We start from the raw sequence: 14,965 nt of genomic DNA, 5'->3' as shown, positions 1-14,965 counted from the left end.
TAGAGCACTCCAGAGTGAGAGAGTATAGAGCTACACTTTAAACACCAGGGTGACATTGCACTCCAGAGTGTGTCCACTGCTCTCCAATCCCTGCAGAGTGCAAGTCGGCCCATCAGGATGGGGGAGGCTCTGCTATGGATGGACTGTTCAGATCCGCGGAAGTGTGGACAGTCTTGCGATGCTTGCCCTGAACCCCGCCCCCCCAGGCGCTCTGTGTGACTTGCGAGAGACACTCGCACACATTCACACAGACGAGGATGACGATCACATGTGCTTTCATTCAGTGCTGTTTTTCTTCATGTTGATCCTCAAAGAGGTTCATTGTCCGGCCCTGCGTGTCGGCACGCAATGCAGCGCCTCTCTCTGTCTCCTTCTCTCCCTCCCGGAGTCACAAGATGTTGGGCGGGGCCGGGGCCGGGGCCAGGGCGCCGAACTGCCCCAGTGGCGCAACGGACACTCGGACACTCTGACACTCGTGCACATGGCCAGCACTGGTGGATAAGCCCTGGTACGAGTGCAGACTCACTGTGGTAAACATCCATTAGTGCACATTGTTAAATTCAACACCCCAAAAACACCATAGGCTCATGGACACTGGGGTGTGTACAGTATGTGAGGAGTGTGTACAGTGTGTGGAGTGTGTACAGTGTTTGAGGAGTGTGTACAGTGTGTGGAGTGTGTACAGTGTTTGAGGAGTGTGTACAGTGTGTGGGGTGTGTACAGTGTGTGTGTGGGGGGTGTGCAGAGTGTGGGGGGTGTATACAGTGTGTATGGGGGGTGTATACAGTGTGTGTGGGGGGTGTGTGCAGTGTGTGTGGGGGTGTAAACAGTGTGTGTGGTGTGTATGCAGTGTGTGTGGGGGGGGTGTATACAGTGTGTGTGGTGTGTATACAGTGTGTGTGTGTGGTGTATACAGTGTGTGTGTGGTGTGTGTGCAGTGTGTGTGGGGGTGTATACAGGGTGTGTGGGGTGTATATTGTGTGTGTGTGGGGTGTATACAGTGTGTGTGGTGTGTATTCAGTGTGTGTGGTGTGTATACAGTATGTGTGTGTGGAGTGTATATTGTGTGTGTGTGGGGTGTATACAGGGTGTGTGGGGTGTGTATACGGTGTGTGTGGGGTGTATACAGTGTGTGTGGGGGTGTATGCAGTGTGTGTGGGGTGTACACAGTGTGTGTGTGGGGTGTATACAGTGTGTGTGGAGGTGTATACAGTGTGTGTGGGGGTGTGGGGGTGTATACAGTGTGTGTGGTGTGTATACAGTGTGTGTGTGGGGTGTATACAGTGTGTGTGGGGGTGTGGGGGTGTATGCAGTGTGTGTGGGGTGTACACAGTGTGTGTGGGGGGTGTACACAGTGTGTGTGGAGGTGTATACAGTGTGTATGGGGGTGTGGGGGTGTATACAGTGTGTGTGGTGTGTATGCAGTGTGTGTGTGGGGGGTGTATACAGTGTGTGTGGGGTGTATACAGGGTGTGTGGGGTTGTATACAGTGTGTGTGGGGGTGTATGCAGTGTGTGTGGGGTGTACACAGTGTGTGTGTGGGGTGTATACAGTGTGTGTGGGGTGTGTACACAGTGTGTGTGGGGGGTGTACACAGTGTGTGTGGAGGTGTATACAGTGTGTGTGGGGGTGTGGGGGTGTATACAGTGTGTGTGGTGTGTATGCAGTGTGTGTGTGGGGTGTATACAGTGTGTGTGGGGTGTACACAGTGTGTGTGTGGAGGTGTATACAGTGTGTGTGGGGGTGTGGGGGTGTATACAGTGTGTGTGGTGTGTATTCAGTGTGTGTGGTGTGTATACAGTATGTGTGTGTGGAGTGTATATTGTGTGTGTGTATACAGGGTGTGTGGGGTGTGTATACGGTGTTTGTGGGGTGTATACAGTGTGTGTGGGGGTGTATACAGTGTGTGTGGGGTGTATACAGTGTGTGTGGGGTGTATACAGTGTGTGTGGGGGTGTGGGGGTGTATACAGTGTGTGTGGTGTGTATGCAGTGTGTGTGTGGTGTGTATGCAGTGTGTGTGTGGGGTGTATACAGTGTGTTTGGGGTGTACACAGTGTGTGTGGGGGTGTATACAGTGTGTGTGGGGTGTACACAGTGTGTGGGGGGGTGTATGCAGTGTGTGTGGGGTGTACACAGTGTGTGTGGGGGTGTATACAGTGTGTGTGTGGGGTGTGGGGGGTGTACACAGTGTGTGTGGAGGTGTATACAGTGTGTGTGGGGGTGTGGGGGTGTATACAGTGTGTGTGGAGGTGTATACAGTGTGTGTGGGGTGTGTACACAGTGTGTGTGGGGGGTGTACACAGTGTGTGTGTGGGGTGTATACAGTGTGTGTGGAGGTGTATACAGTGTGTGTGGGGTGTGGAGGTGTATACAGTGTGTGTGGTGTGTATGCAGTGTGTGTGGGGTGTACACAGTGTGTGTGGGGTGTATACAGTGTGTGTGGGGTGTGTACACAGTGTGTGTGGAGGTGTATACAGTGTATGTGGGGGTGTGGCGGTGTATACAGTGTGTGTGGGGTGTGGAGGTGTATACAGTGTGTGTGGTGTGTATGCAGTGTGTGTGGGGTGTATACAGTGTGTGTGGGGGTGTATGCAGTGTGTGTGGGGTGTACACAGTGTGTGTGGGGGTGTGGGGTTGTATACAGTGTGTGTGGGGGTGTGGAGGTGTATACAGTGTGTGTGGAGGTGTATACAGTGTGTGTGGGGTGTACACAGTGTGTGTGGGGGTGTATGCAGTGTGTGTGGGGTGTACACAGTGTGTGTGGGGGTGTGGGGGTGTATACAGTGTGTGTGGGGTGTACACAGTGTGTGTGGGGGGTGTACACAGTGTGTGTGGAGGTGTATACAGTGTGTGTGGGGGTGTGGGGGTGTATACAGTGTGTGTGGTGTGTATGCAGTGTGTGTGTGGGGGTGTGGGGTTGTATACAGTGTGTGTGGGGGTGTGGGGTTGTATACAGTGTGTGTGGGGGTGTATACAGTGTGTGTGGGGTGTACACAGTGTGTGTGGAGGTGTATACAGTGTGTGTGGGGTGTATACAGTGTGTGTGGGGGTGTGGGGGTGTATACAGTGTGTGTGGGGTGTATACAGTGTGTGTGGGGGTGTGGGGTTGTATACAGTGTGTGTGGGGGTGTATACAGTGTGTGTGGGGGTGTGGGGGTGTATACAGTGTGTGTGGGGTGTGGAGGTGTATACAGTGTGTGTGGTGTGTATGCAGTGTGTGTGGGGTGTATACAGTGTGTGTGGGGGTGTATGCAGTGTGTGTGGGGTGTACACAGTGTGTGTGGGGGTGTGGGGTTGTATACAGTGTGTGTGGGGGTGTGGAGGTGTATACAGTGTGTGTGGAGGTGTATACAGTGTGTGTGGGGTGTACACAGTGTGTGTGGGGGTGTATGCAGTGTGTGTGGGGTGTACACAGTGTGTGTGTGGGGTGTATACAGTGTGTGTGGGGGTGTGGGGGTGTATACAGTGTGTGTGGGGTGTACACAGTGTGTGTGGGGGGTGTACACAGTGTGTGTGGAGGTGTATACAGTGTGTGTGGGGGTGTGGGGGTGTATACAGTGTGTGTGGTGTGTATGCAGTGTGTGTGTGGGGGTGTGGGGTTGTATACAGTGTGTGTGGGGGTGTGGGGTTGTATACAGTGTGTGTGGGGGTGTATACAGTGTGTGTGGGGTGTACACAGTGTGTGTGGAGGTGTATACAGTGTGTGTGGGGTGTATACAGTGTGTGTGGGGGTGTGGGGGTGTATACAGTGTGTGTGGGGTGTATACAGTGTGTGTGGGGGTGTGGGGTTGTATACAGTGTGTGTGGGGGTGTATACAGTGTGTGTGGGGGTGTGGGGGTGTATACAGTGTGTGTGGAGGTGTATACAGTGTGTGGGGGGTGTATACAGTGTGTGTGGGGGTGTGGGGGTGTATACAGTGTGTGTGGGGTGTATACAGTGTGTGTGGGGGTGTGGGGTTGTATACAGTGTGTGTGGGGGTGTATACAGTGTGTGTGGGGGTGTGGGGGTGTATACAGTGTGTGTGGGGTGTACACAGTGTGTGTGGGGGTTTGGGGGTGTATGCAGTGTGTGTGGGGTGTACACAGTGTGTGTGTGGTGTGTATGCAGTGTGTGTGTGGGGTATACACAGTGTGTGTGGGGTGTATGCAGTGTGTGTGGGGTGTACACAGTGTGTGTGGAGGTGTGGGGGTGTATGCAGTGTGTGTGGGGTGTATACAGTGTGTGTGGGGGTGTGGGGGTGTATGCAGTGTGTGTGGTGTGTATGCAGTGTGTGTGGGGTGAATACAGTGTGTGTGGGGTGTACACAGTGTGTGTGGGGTGTATACAGTGTGTGTGGGGGTGTGGGGGTGTATACAGTGTGTGTGGAGGTGTGGGGGTGTATACAGTGTGTGTGGGGGGTGTATACAGTGTGTGTGGGGGTGTATACAGTGTGTGTGGAGGTGTATACAGTGTGTGTGGGGTGTATACAGTGTGTGTGGGGGGTGTATACAGTGTGTGTGGGGGTGTGGGGGTGTATACAGTGTGTGTGGTGTGTATGCAGTGTGTGTGTGGGGTGTACACAGTGTGTGTGGAGGTGTATACAGTGTGTGTGGGGGGTGTATACAGTGTGTGTGGAGGTGTATACAGTGTGTGTGTGGGGTGTACACAGTGTGTGTGTGGTGTGTATGCAGTGTGTGTGGGGTGTACACAGTGTGTGTGGGGGTGTGGGGGTGTATACAGTGTGTGTGGTGTTTATGCAGTGTGTGTGTGGGGTGTATACAGTGTGTGTGTGGGGTGTATACAGTGTGTGTGGGGGTGTATACAGTGTGTGTGGAGGTGTATACAGTGTGTGTGGGGTGTATACAGTGTGTGTGGGGGGTGTATACAGTGTGTGTGGGGGTGTGGGGGTGTATACAGTGTGTGTGGTGTGTATGCAGTGTGTGTGTGGGGTGTACACAGTGTGTGTGGAGGTGTATACAGTGTGTGTGGGGGGTGTATACAGTGTGTGTGGAGGTGTATACAGTGTGTGTGTGGGGTGTACACAGTGTGTGTGTGGTGTGTATGCAGTGTGTGTGGGGTGTACACAGTGTGTGTGGGGGTGTGGGGGTGTATACAGTGTGTGTGGTGTTTATGCAGTGTGTGTGTGGGGTGTATACAGTGTGTGTGTGGGGTGTATACAGTGTGTGTGGGGGTGTATACAGTGTGTGTGTGGTGTGTATGCAGTGTGTGTGTGGGGTGTATACAGTGTGTGTGGTGTGTATACAGTGTGTGTGGGGGTGTGGGGTTGTATACAGTGTGTGTGGGGTGTATACAGTGTGTGTGTGGGGTGTGGGGGTGTATACAGTGTGTGTGGTGTGTATACAGTGTGTGTGGGGGTGTGGGGGTGTATACAGTGTGTGTGGGGTGTACACAGTGTGTGTGGGGGTGTGGGGGTGTATACAGTGTGTGTGGTGTGTATGCAGTGTGTGTGGGGTATATACAGTGTGTGTGGGGTGTACACAGTGTGTGTGTGGGGTGTATACAGTGTGTGTGGAGGTGTATACAGTGTGTGTGGGGTGTGGAGGTGTATACAGTGTGTGTGGTGTGTATGCAGTGTGTGTGGGGTGTATACAGTGTGTGTGGTGTGTATACAGTGTGTGTGTGGGGTGTATACAGTGTGTGTGGGGGTGTGGGGGTGTATACAGTGTGTGTGGGGTGTATGCAGTGTGTGTGGTGTGTATACAGTGTGTGTGTGGGGTGTGGGGGTGTATACAGTGTGTGTGGTGTGTATGCAGTGTGTGTGGGGGTGTATACAGTGTGTGTGGGGTGTATACAGTGTGTGTGGGGTGTATACAGTGTGTGTGGGGGTGTGGGGGTGTATACAGTGTGTGTGGTGTGTATGCAGTGTGTGTGTGGTGTGTATACAGTGTGTGTGTGGGGTGTATACAGTGTGTGTGTGGGGTGCTAGCAGGCCCCTGTTATGTGACACTGACGCTGGCAGTAATGAGGACGGGAAGGACAGTAATACTGCAAACAAGGCAGAAAGGTTCTGCCGAAGCAACCTGTCTACAGTCTGTTAGGGCAACGTTTCTAAAAGGGTATTTTTGTTGAAGTTTTTGTTTTTAGCAAGAAACGTCAGATAGCAATCTGCCCAGACAAACCCAACAGGATATTACGCACAGAACAGTGTGCATAAAGGTTAAGCAGAAAGTATGAACTTCAATAAGCCACATATCGATCAGTTTATATCTTACTTGCTTTCAAGCTACGGAAGCTGAAAACACAATAACAGGACCCAGGCCCTGGAGACCTGCTAGCAGGAGTGCACACAGCGCGTGCCTATCCAGCGCTAGAAGGGTGTGGTCCAAATGCACACAGGGTACCAGGCCGAAAGCAAATAAAGAACATCAAAATTAATTAAATAATTTTCTAGAAAATCTTCACAGCAGTCAGAAGAAAAACACAGAACATGTGCAGGTGGGAAAGGATTTCTGGGACATGTAAGGCTGACAGTGACAGGGGGTGATGTGGTCAGCAATGACCCAGAGCCCTCATGACAACAGCCAGCTGACCCCGGCAGCCACGATTTCCCATAGTCCTCTGGGCCCACATAGACTGCCTGCTGCACAGTGACCCACAATCAGAGAGATGTGCTGTCAGTGGGCAAGTTCATGTCTTAAAAAAGTGGGGGAATGTATGGACCCTTAAGTTCCGGATGTGGTCTAAGGTAAATTAACGACCTGAGAGAATTAGACAGGTATTGGGTTTATCTATTCAATTCAATTTATTTTTATATAGCACCTTTCACAACAAGGTTGCCCCACGGCACTTAACATAGCAAGTGACCATACATGTTGTGAACACAGAACAGAAAAGACCAGAAGACAACGGAGGAGAGGAACCAAAAACTCCTTAGTAAGGAGAAAAGAAAACCTCCAGGGGTCCAAGGTCAACTGGCTGCCCAACCCCTTTGGGCATGCTAACATTATATAATTAAAAAAAAAAGAAATAAATGAGGGTATTAATCCATCCATCCATCATGTTTTCTGTATGCCAGTACTCCATGCAGTTCTCTGTAGACCAGCAAAATCATCCTAAACGATAGCTATATCCACGATGTCCCTCCTTGATCCATGGCAGTGATGCAGCATCCAACTCAGATGGTACCCAGCCCGGGCACCATCCGGACATGTGGGGAGGAGAGTAGGATAGTTGGGTCAGAGCAGATGTATCTACCTGGTGGGCCAACATAGAGAATCTATGTGGTTAGTTCTTCATATGGAGGAAATCTGCCTGCTTATGACTGCTGTAATCAGACACAGACAATGCTGGCCACTGAAGAGGGAACACCCCCCTCCCTTGAGAAGAGTAACACAGCCCCCCTTCGTCTGGGCAGGCCTGCCCCCAGCCTGCGCTGCAGGACGGGCTCTGTGAGGAAGGCCAGGTGCAGACGCAGCGCCCCTCGGAGCTACCTGGCCAGGCTGCGGAGCGCGGCTCACTGTGATCCTGCCGGGCTGAAGGTGGGGGGCTTTTCTCCCAGGCGCTGGGGATCCGTGTGGCCGTGGGGGCAGGTGATGCCTGTTATCTGTATTAGCTGTCAGGCAGGAGAGGTCGGGGGTCCGACACACAGAGCCTGACAGGTGACGACATCTTCAGCTCTGTGAGGTGTAACTGTAGTGCAGAAGCACCTGTGCTGCACAGGAAGGCCTGCACTCAGCTAGTAACCCTGCCACTTCAGAATTCTGGCCATCACAGAGGACAGTCACCACCCCGGGCATGAGCTCTTCACCCCACTGCCCTCAGGCAAGAGATACAAGAGCATTTGCACACTTATCACCAGATTCTTCAATAGCTTTTACCCACAAGCAGTGCGACTGGCGAACACACTTGGCCATGCCCCTCGGACCACACCTACACCATCTACTTCATTATGATTTCTTATTTATTGCACATACTGTATGCAGTCATTGTTTACATGTCTGCATTGTTTACATTCAAACTGTTTACTTGTCTACAGTTTGTTTGTATATTGTCTTGATGCACTGTCTGCACTTTCTTAACAATCGAGAGACTTTCTGTAAGTAAGAAGTCCATTGTACCAGTACATGTATAGGGTTACAAATGACAATTAAGTTCAAGTTCAAAGATTTTCTCTCCGCTTCACACACAGGAAATGGGAAGGAGAGCTGTGCTCAGGGATAGCGTAAGACACACAGACATGCAGAAACATGGACTCACAACACAGGAGCACACAAATCCACTGAGACAGGTCCGCTGCTCTAATGTCGTAGAACACAAGACAGTTGCTATGACAATGATCAAAAAAAATCCTGTTGGTGCCAGATAAGACAAGTTATGCACTGTAATATTGTTTGTAACTGTCACCATGGTGACCACAGCTGTCTCAGCCCACCCGAGAAAGCATGTCCAACCAGAGCAGAGAGCTGTCTGCAGTGAGACTGGCAGCACTTTAAAGTGACTGCACACACCAGCCCCTGAGGCTGCGGCTGCACAGGCCCTACAAACTTCTCAACCTGACTGCAAGTGCTGTCACTGAGACTCATCATCTTCAATCAGAGCTCGCTCTCCTGTGAGGTGCCCTTCTCATGCAGAGACTCATCTCTCCTCAAATCAGAGCTCGCTCTCCTGTAGGGTGGTGTTCTCATCCAGAGACTCATCGTTCCTCCAATCAGAGCTCTCCTGTAGGGTGCTGTTCTCATCCAGAGACTCATCGCTCCTCCAATCAGAGCTCTAATGTAGGGTGTTGTTCTCATGCAGAGACTCATCGCTCCTCCAATCAGAGCTCTCCTGTAGGGTGTTGTTCTCATGCAGAGACTCATGGCTCCTCCAATCAGAGCTCTCCTGTAGGGGGCTGTTCTCATCCAGAGACTCATCGCTCCTCCAATCAGAGCTTGCTCTCCTGTGAGGTGCTGTTCTCATGCAGAGACTCATCTCTCCTCAAATCAGAGCTCGCTCTCCTGTAGGGTGGTGTTCTCATCCAGAGTCTCATCGCTCCTCCAATCAGAGCTCTAATGTAGGGTGGTGTTCTCATCCAGAGACTCATCGCTCCTCCAATCAGAGCTCTAATGTAGGGTGGTGTTCTCATCCAGAGACTCATCGCTCCTCCAATCAGAGCTCTCCTGTAGGGTGCTGTTCTCATCCAGAGACTCATCGCTCCTCCAATCAGAGCGCTAATGTAGGGTGGTGACTCATCGCTCCTCCAATCAGAGCTCTCCTGTAGGGTGGTGTTCTCATCCAGAGGCTCATAGCTCCTCCAATCAGAGCTCTCCTGTAGGGTGGTGTTCTCATCCAGAGGCTCATAGCTCCTCCAATCAGAGCTCTCCTGTAGGGTGCTGTTCTCATCCAGAGGCTCATCGCTCCTCCAATCAGAGCTCTCCTGTAGGGTGTTGTTCTCATCCAGAGGCTCATAGCTCCTCCAATCAGAGCTCTCCTGTAGGGTGCTGTTCTCATCCAGAGACTCATCGCTCCTCCAATCAGAGCTCTCCTGTAGGGTGCTGTTCTCATCCAGAGACTCATCGCTCCTCCAATCAGAGCTCTCCTGTAGGGTGCTGTTCTCATCCAGAGACTCATAGCTCCTCCAATCAGAGCTCGCTCTCCTGTGGGACACTAAGAGCTCTTTGTGTCAGTTGCGAGTCCAGTTTGATTAGCAAGTGGCAATTCCACATCAGGAAGAATAAAACAGAGTTGGCGGTTCCAGGATGGACAGAAATATTTAGCATGTTGTTATTTGTTTGCACTGGCACTTTGCTCCTGCACACAATGGGCGTGATACACTGTGGCGCAGCATGGAAATGTCAATGGGATTAATGAATGGAAGGCTAAGTGCTCTATTTTTAACTAACCCAGATTCTTGGAGAGGCATTACCTTTGCTTTGTAGAGCACATGGCTATGATGATAAAAAGACAATTAATGAGGAGATAGAAGAGTGTATCATCAAATATCGTAACTTCAAGGATACGCTGCTCAAGGATGACTGCTCCCCCTTTAAACTGCGTCCAAACGACATGATGAAGCACGTTTTCTACCACTGCGTGCCCAGCGTCAGTCCTGCGCTTGCAGGCATGCAGCGAGGCTCATGCGCACTGTAACGGGAGGAGCAACCGCTCCACGCATGCAGCCTGCACTCACGCATGGAGGCACGGCCTGCGCAGCCCTGCTCGTTGGTCTCCTGTCCTTTGTGTACTGCTGCTGCTGCAGTTCAGGTGCCCTTAACCCTGCTAGGAAGTCAGATTATGGGAGAAACAAAAAAGCTCTTGGTTTCCTTTTGAGCAATAAAACCCCAAAGAAAGAAAGCTCAGAGTTAAAATCATCATGACTCAGGCGGTTTCCAAGTAGAGATAAGTGTGCTTCTCTATAAATCTGATAACACTCTGCTTGCAGACACATCTGTCCATCTGCACAGCTCGCCACCGAAAACACACAGACAATCAGCAATTTCTAGCCCTCTTCCTCTCCTCCAATCTGCTCTGATCTTACTGCACAGGCAGTGTTGAAATGAGTGTGCACATAAAAGCGTTGCTCCTTTCACAACAGCACAGCTTTAATGGGCAAAGCCCCCAGTGGAATTCCAGCACACAGCACTGTGGTGACACAACACCCAGCACAGATCTGAGCAGGCATGAACAGGGCACCTCACACCCTACAGGGCCTGTGCTTGAAAGAAGGCAGACAGGGGCTCATAAGAACAAAGATGGAGAGGAAGACAAAGGGGACAAGGGAGAAGGGAGAAAGACTGAGGAGGGAGAGAGAATACCTGCCAGAATCACAATGGGTCCCAATCCTACTGGGAGAGGGAGGAGGGAACTCAGTTGAACTGGGAGCCCAGTATGTGATCTCCTGTCACAGCCTGAGGAACAGTGAGCCTGTCTCCCAATAATGCTCCTTCTGCCTACAGTATATGTAAATATTTTATAATATGTCATTGTTGTAAATGTCTGTAATATGTCTGTAGATTTTATATAAATTTTATTTTTTGTTTTGTTTCATGTGAATTTCATTATTTTTATTTGCTTTGCAACACTGATTGTACCCATCGGTCATGCTAATAAAGCACCTTGAATTGAATTGAATTGAGTACAAAAGAGGGAAAGGAAAAGAAATACAATAAGAGAGCAAAGAGGAGTGAGAAAGAAAAGAGAGAGGGAGGCAGAGAGAGAGAGACAGAGAGAGCCCGAGGATGGGGACGCTGGAAGAACTTGTAAGGCCAACCGCAGAATAACGACTCTCCTAAGGACATCACGTACAGCCTTGGAAATAGCAGCGGTCATTAAGCACCTTCGCACTGGCTTGTCAGGCTGGAGTAGCCAGGCCTTTGCACGCCTTCCTGAAATACACTCAGTGTGCTGTTTCTTTGCTCCTGTATTACTTGTCCCCCACTGGGCGACTTGCTTCACTCCTTCGCACACAAGCTCTGCTTCCCGAGCTTACCGATGGCGGTCTGGCCAGACAGAACCGCGGCTCTTCCCCCTCCCAGCGGTGGGAAACGATTCTCTGGGATGCCTTGGCAGGGACCTGGGATCGATGCAGCAGCCACAGGAGCAGAGAGCGGCTGAATTCCGATTTTCAATGCACACTCCCTTAAATAAAGAGGGAAGCCCTCTGCTGGTGATTGACCTGGACTGAAGAGAGAGCAGCTGGTTCTGGTCGGAGACAGGAGGTTGTGCCAGAACTGGACCTCTCCCAGGCACACAGTCCGTCTCTGCACAAAGCCCCTGAATTCCAGATTGTGTTTCTGTTCACCCATTATTAACACATACAGCTCATCCCCTCAAAAATAAAGGGACAACCCAGTTAACCAGAAGCACTCCTGCCACACACTGCAGTTTCTGCTTAGTGCTTCACACCACAGTCAGCTCCTCTGGCTCATCTCCATGTCGAGGCTGCGTGTCTAATACCTACACCTGTACATATTTCACTACAAAGAGTCTGAAGCCCTCGTCATGGAGAGGGGCGCCTCTGGAGCTAAAGAGACGGACCCCTGCTTTGGCCCCGCTGGTGCTGTGGGCTCAGCATCACACTGGCCCTGCGCGGCCCTGCCTGCTGCCCGTGGTCTCCCTGTCCACACGCTCTGCCTCTCAGCACCTGTTTCTGTACTCTCTCTCCCTGCCTACAGAGCACGGACGGGCGGGCTGCGACTGGGACCACAGGGCTGCCACTCGTGGCTGCGCTCCAATAGGCTCGGGCGGATTGCGTGTGCGGCGCGCGGGCACCTCCAAACGCACAGCGCTCAGCATCACAGCGGTCCCTCTGCTAGGGAGACAAGGGGCGGTCGGCACGGAAACAGCACAGCTCCAGTCAGTCCACAGCACCCCACCCCCTCCCTCGCGCTCTCGCTCGCCCTCTCTCTCTCGCCTGCCTCTCACCGCCTCAGCTTTCTGTCTCACTCCCCATTCCTGCTCGAGCAGAGAGAGGAACACTGGACTCTTGCACCTTTCTCATCACAGGCTTTTTGGGACTGTTGCTTTTTCCTGGGGCTTTTTTTCCTTGAGGGAGTCAGACCAAAGCTGGATTTATTTATCTTGAAGGGATTCTGATTTTCACAGCACAACCTGCAGCTGCTTCTCCTTTTTTAATGTGTTAATCCAACCTTCTCCCTCCCATCCCCATCCCCCCCTCCTTCCATCCCTCCCGTACTCATTCACTCACTCACACAGACACACACAGACACACACACCCTCCTCCCCGGCTCCTCTGTGCAGAATTTCCTAACTGCTCGGGAGCTACTGAGAGAGAGGAAGCAGCACAGTAAAAACCGCTACCACACACACACACGCACGCGCGCGCAGAGGATGCTGCTGCTGTTGCTGCCTGGCTGAGCGGAGCTTCTCCCCGACAGCGCGTGTGCACATGAGGCGCGGACGGCTGGAGGACGTGGAAACGGTAAGACAAGCTGTCCTGTTCTCGATGCCTGTGCTCTGGGGCACTGCTGGCAGGCCTGTGGCTTCGCCAGGCTGCCGCCCCTCATCTGTGGGGACGAGGGACGAGCTTCCCCCTCGTCCCCTGCCTGTGGCGTCTCCTGTGTCTCGAGTCTTGCAGGATGGTCGGAAGGCAACTGCTCTTAGTTTGGACTGGATTGCAGTAGTCTGTGGCTATGAACTGAACAGGGTGCGTACAGGGCTATGGGTGAGCAGGACACTTTGTAAAAGCAGCGGAAGAATGATCTCTCTGTGAGTAGCGGTTCATACCAGGTGAAATTTGTCAGGGGCTGTGCAGGGGGTGCAGGGAGTCAGGAGGGCAGCACAGCGGAGCTCAGGCACTAGGACCACAGCGCACGGCGCACAGCTCTTCCACACTGCTTAACAATAAACACGCCGAGCAGCAGCCCTGCGCCGCTGCGTGCGCCTGACTGTCTGGGGTCTCCCCACGCGCCCTGCACCCACCCCACGCCCGCTGGAGGAGACGCTGCAGGAGCAGGGAGATGTGCTTGTGTGAGATGGGTGAGAGGGGGAGTGGGAGAAGCCTGAAGACAGGAGTAATGCATATAACGCAAAACATGAAAACAGTACAGACACAAGCAAAGGCCAGACTGTGTTGAAGACAGTGTACCTGGTTTGCTGGTGTAAAATAAGGGGACGAAGGAAGGCAAAGAAGGGAATCAAGATGGTGAGGTTATATAATGGAGAACTGTGCCTTCTGAATTATTTAAATGTGGTATGGGTTATAAAAAGCAAGCTCAAGGAGCAAGGCCTTGAGAGAGCAGCAGTGTGGAGAGAGAGAGAGAGTGACTGTCCCAGAGAGCAGTGTGGAGAGAGAGAGAGTGACTGTCTCAGAGAGAGCAGTGTGGAGAGAGAGAGAGACTGTCCCAGAGAGCAGTGTGGAGAGAGATAGACTGTCCCAGAGAGCAGTGTGGAGAGAGATAGACTGTCCCAGAGAGCAGTGTGGAGAGAGACTGTCCCAGAGAGCAGTGTGGAGAGAGATAGACTGTCCCAGAGAGCAGTGTGGAGAGAGACTGTCCCAGAGAGCAGTGTGGAGAGAGATAGACTGTCCCAGAGAGCAGTGTGGAGAGAGACTGTCCCAGAGAGCAGTGTGGAGAGAGAGAGAGACTGTCCCAGAGAGCAGTGTGGAGAGAGATAGACTGTCCCAGAGAGCAGTGTGGAGAGAGACTGTCCCAGAGAGCAGTGTGGAGAGAGAGAGAGACTGTCCCAGAGAGCAGTGTGGAGAGACTGTCCCAGAGAGCAGTGTGGAGAGAGAGAGAGACTGTCCCAGAGAGCAGTGTGGAGAGAGAGAGACTGTCCCAGAGAGAGCAGTGTGGAGAGAGAGAGAGACAGTCCCAGAGAGCAGTGTGGAGAGAGAGAGACTGTCCCAGAGAGAGCAGTGTGGAGAGAGAGATAGACTGTCCCAGAGAGAGCAGTGTGGAGAGAGAGAGAGACTGTCCCAGAGAGCAGTGTGGAGAGAGAGAGATGCTAATAAAGCACCTTGAATTGAATTGAATTGAATTGACTGTCCCAGAGAGCAGTGTGGAGAGAGAGAGAGACTGTCCCAGAGAGCAGTGTGGAGAGAGAGAGAGACTGTCCCAGAGAGCAGCAGTATGGAGAGAGAGAGAGACTGTCCCAGAGAGCAGCAGTGTGGAGAGAGAGTGACTGTCCCAGAGAGCAGCAGTATGGAGAGAGAAAGAGACTGCTCAAACTCCTCAATCTCATCATAACAGCTGGATGTTTCCCCAAGGCCTGGAACCAAGGACTGCTCATGCCCATCATTAAGAGTGGAGATAGACTTGATCCCAACAACTACCGGGGCATCTGTATGAACAGATGGGGAAGGTATTCTGCAGTATCCTAAATACTTTAATACTAGCCTTCCTTACCGAACACAATGTCCTGAGCAAGAATCAGATTGGCTTCTTACCAGATCACCGCACATCCGATCACATTTACACCCTACACACACTGATAGACAAACACCAAAAACACAAATGAAAGATTTTTGCCTGCTTTGTTGATTTTAAAAAAAGCATTTGACTCGATTTGGCATGAAAGATTGTTT

At 51.8% G+C, this 14,965-nt stretch overlaps 2 protein-coding genes across 3 annotated transcripts in view; one reads left to right on the top strand and one right to left on the bottom strand.

Annotated features, from left to right (window-relative positions):
• rsph14 (radial spoke head 14 homolog) overlaps window positions 1–14,965 on the bottom strand; it is a 77,533-nt gene that overhangs the window by 5,601 nt on the left and 56,967 nt on the right. The window lies entirely within an intron of this gene.
• Window positions 12,163–14,965, top strand: part of gnaz (guanine nucleotide binding protein (G protein), alpha z polypeptide) — a 52,024-nt gene continuing 49,221 nt past the window's right edge. The window contains exon 1 of the mRNA XM_006640161.3: window positions 12,163–12,862. The gene's annotated coding sequence lies outside the window, so the exon portion shown is untranslated. The remainder of the gene's footprint in view (window positions 12,863–14,965) is intronic.

The sequence above is a fragment of the Lepisosteus oculatus genome, chromosome 22, assembly GCF_040954835.1.
Source record: "Lepisosteus oculatus isolate fLepOcu1 chromosome 22, fLepOcu1.hap2, whole genome shotgun sequence".
Lineage (NCBI taxonomy): Eukaryota > Metazoa > Chordata > Actinopteri > Semionotiformes > Lepisosteidae > Lepisosteus > Lepisosteus oculatus.
The sequence above is the reverse complement of the archived record's forward strand: the minus strand, read 5'-3'. Positions and strand labels throughout refer to the sequence as shown.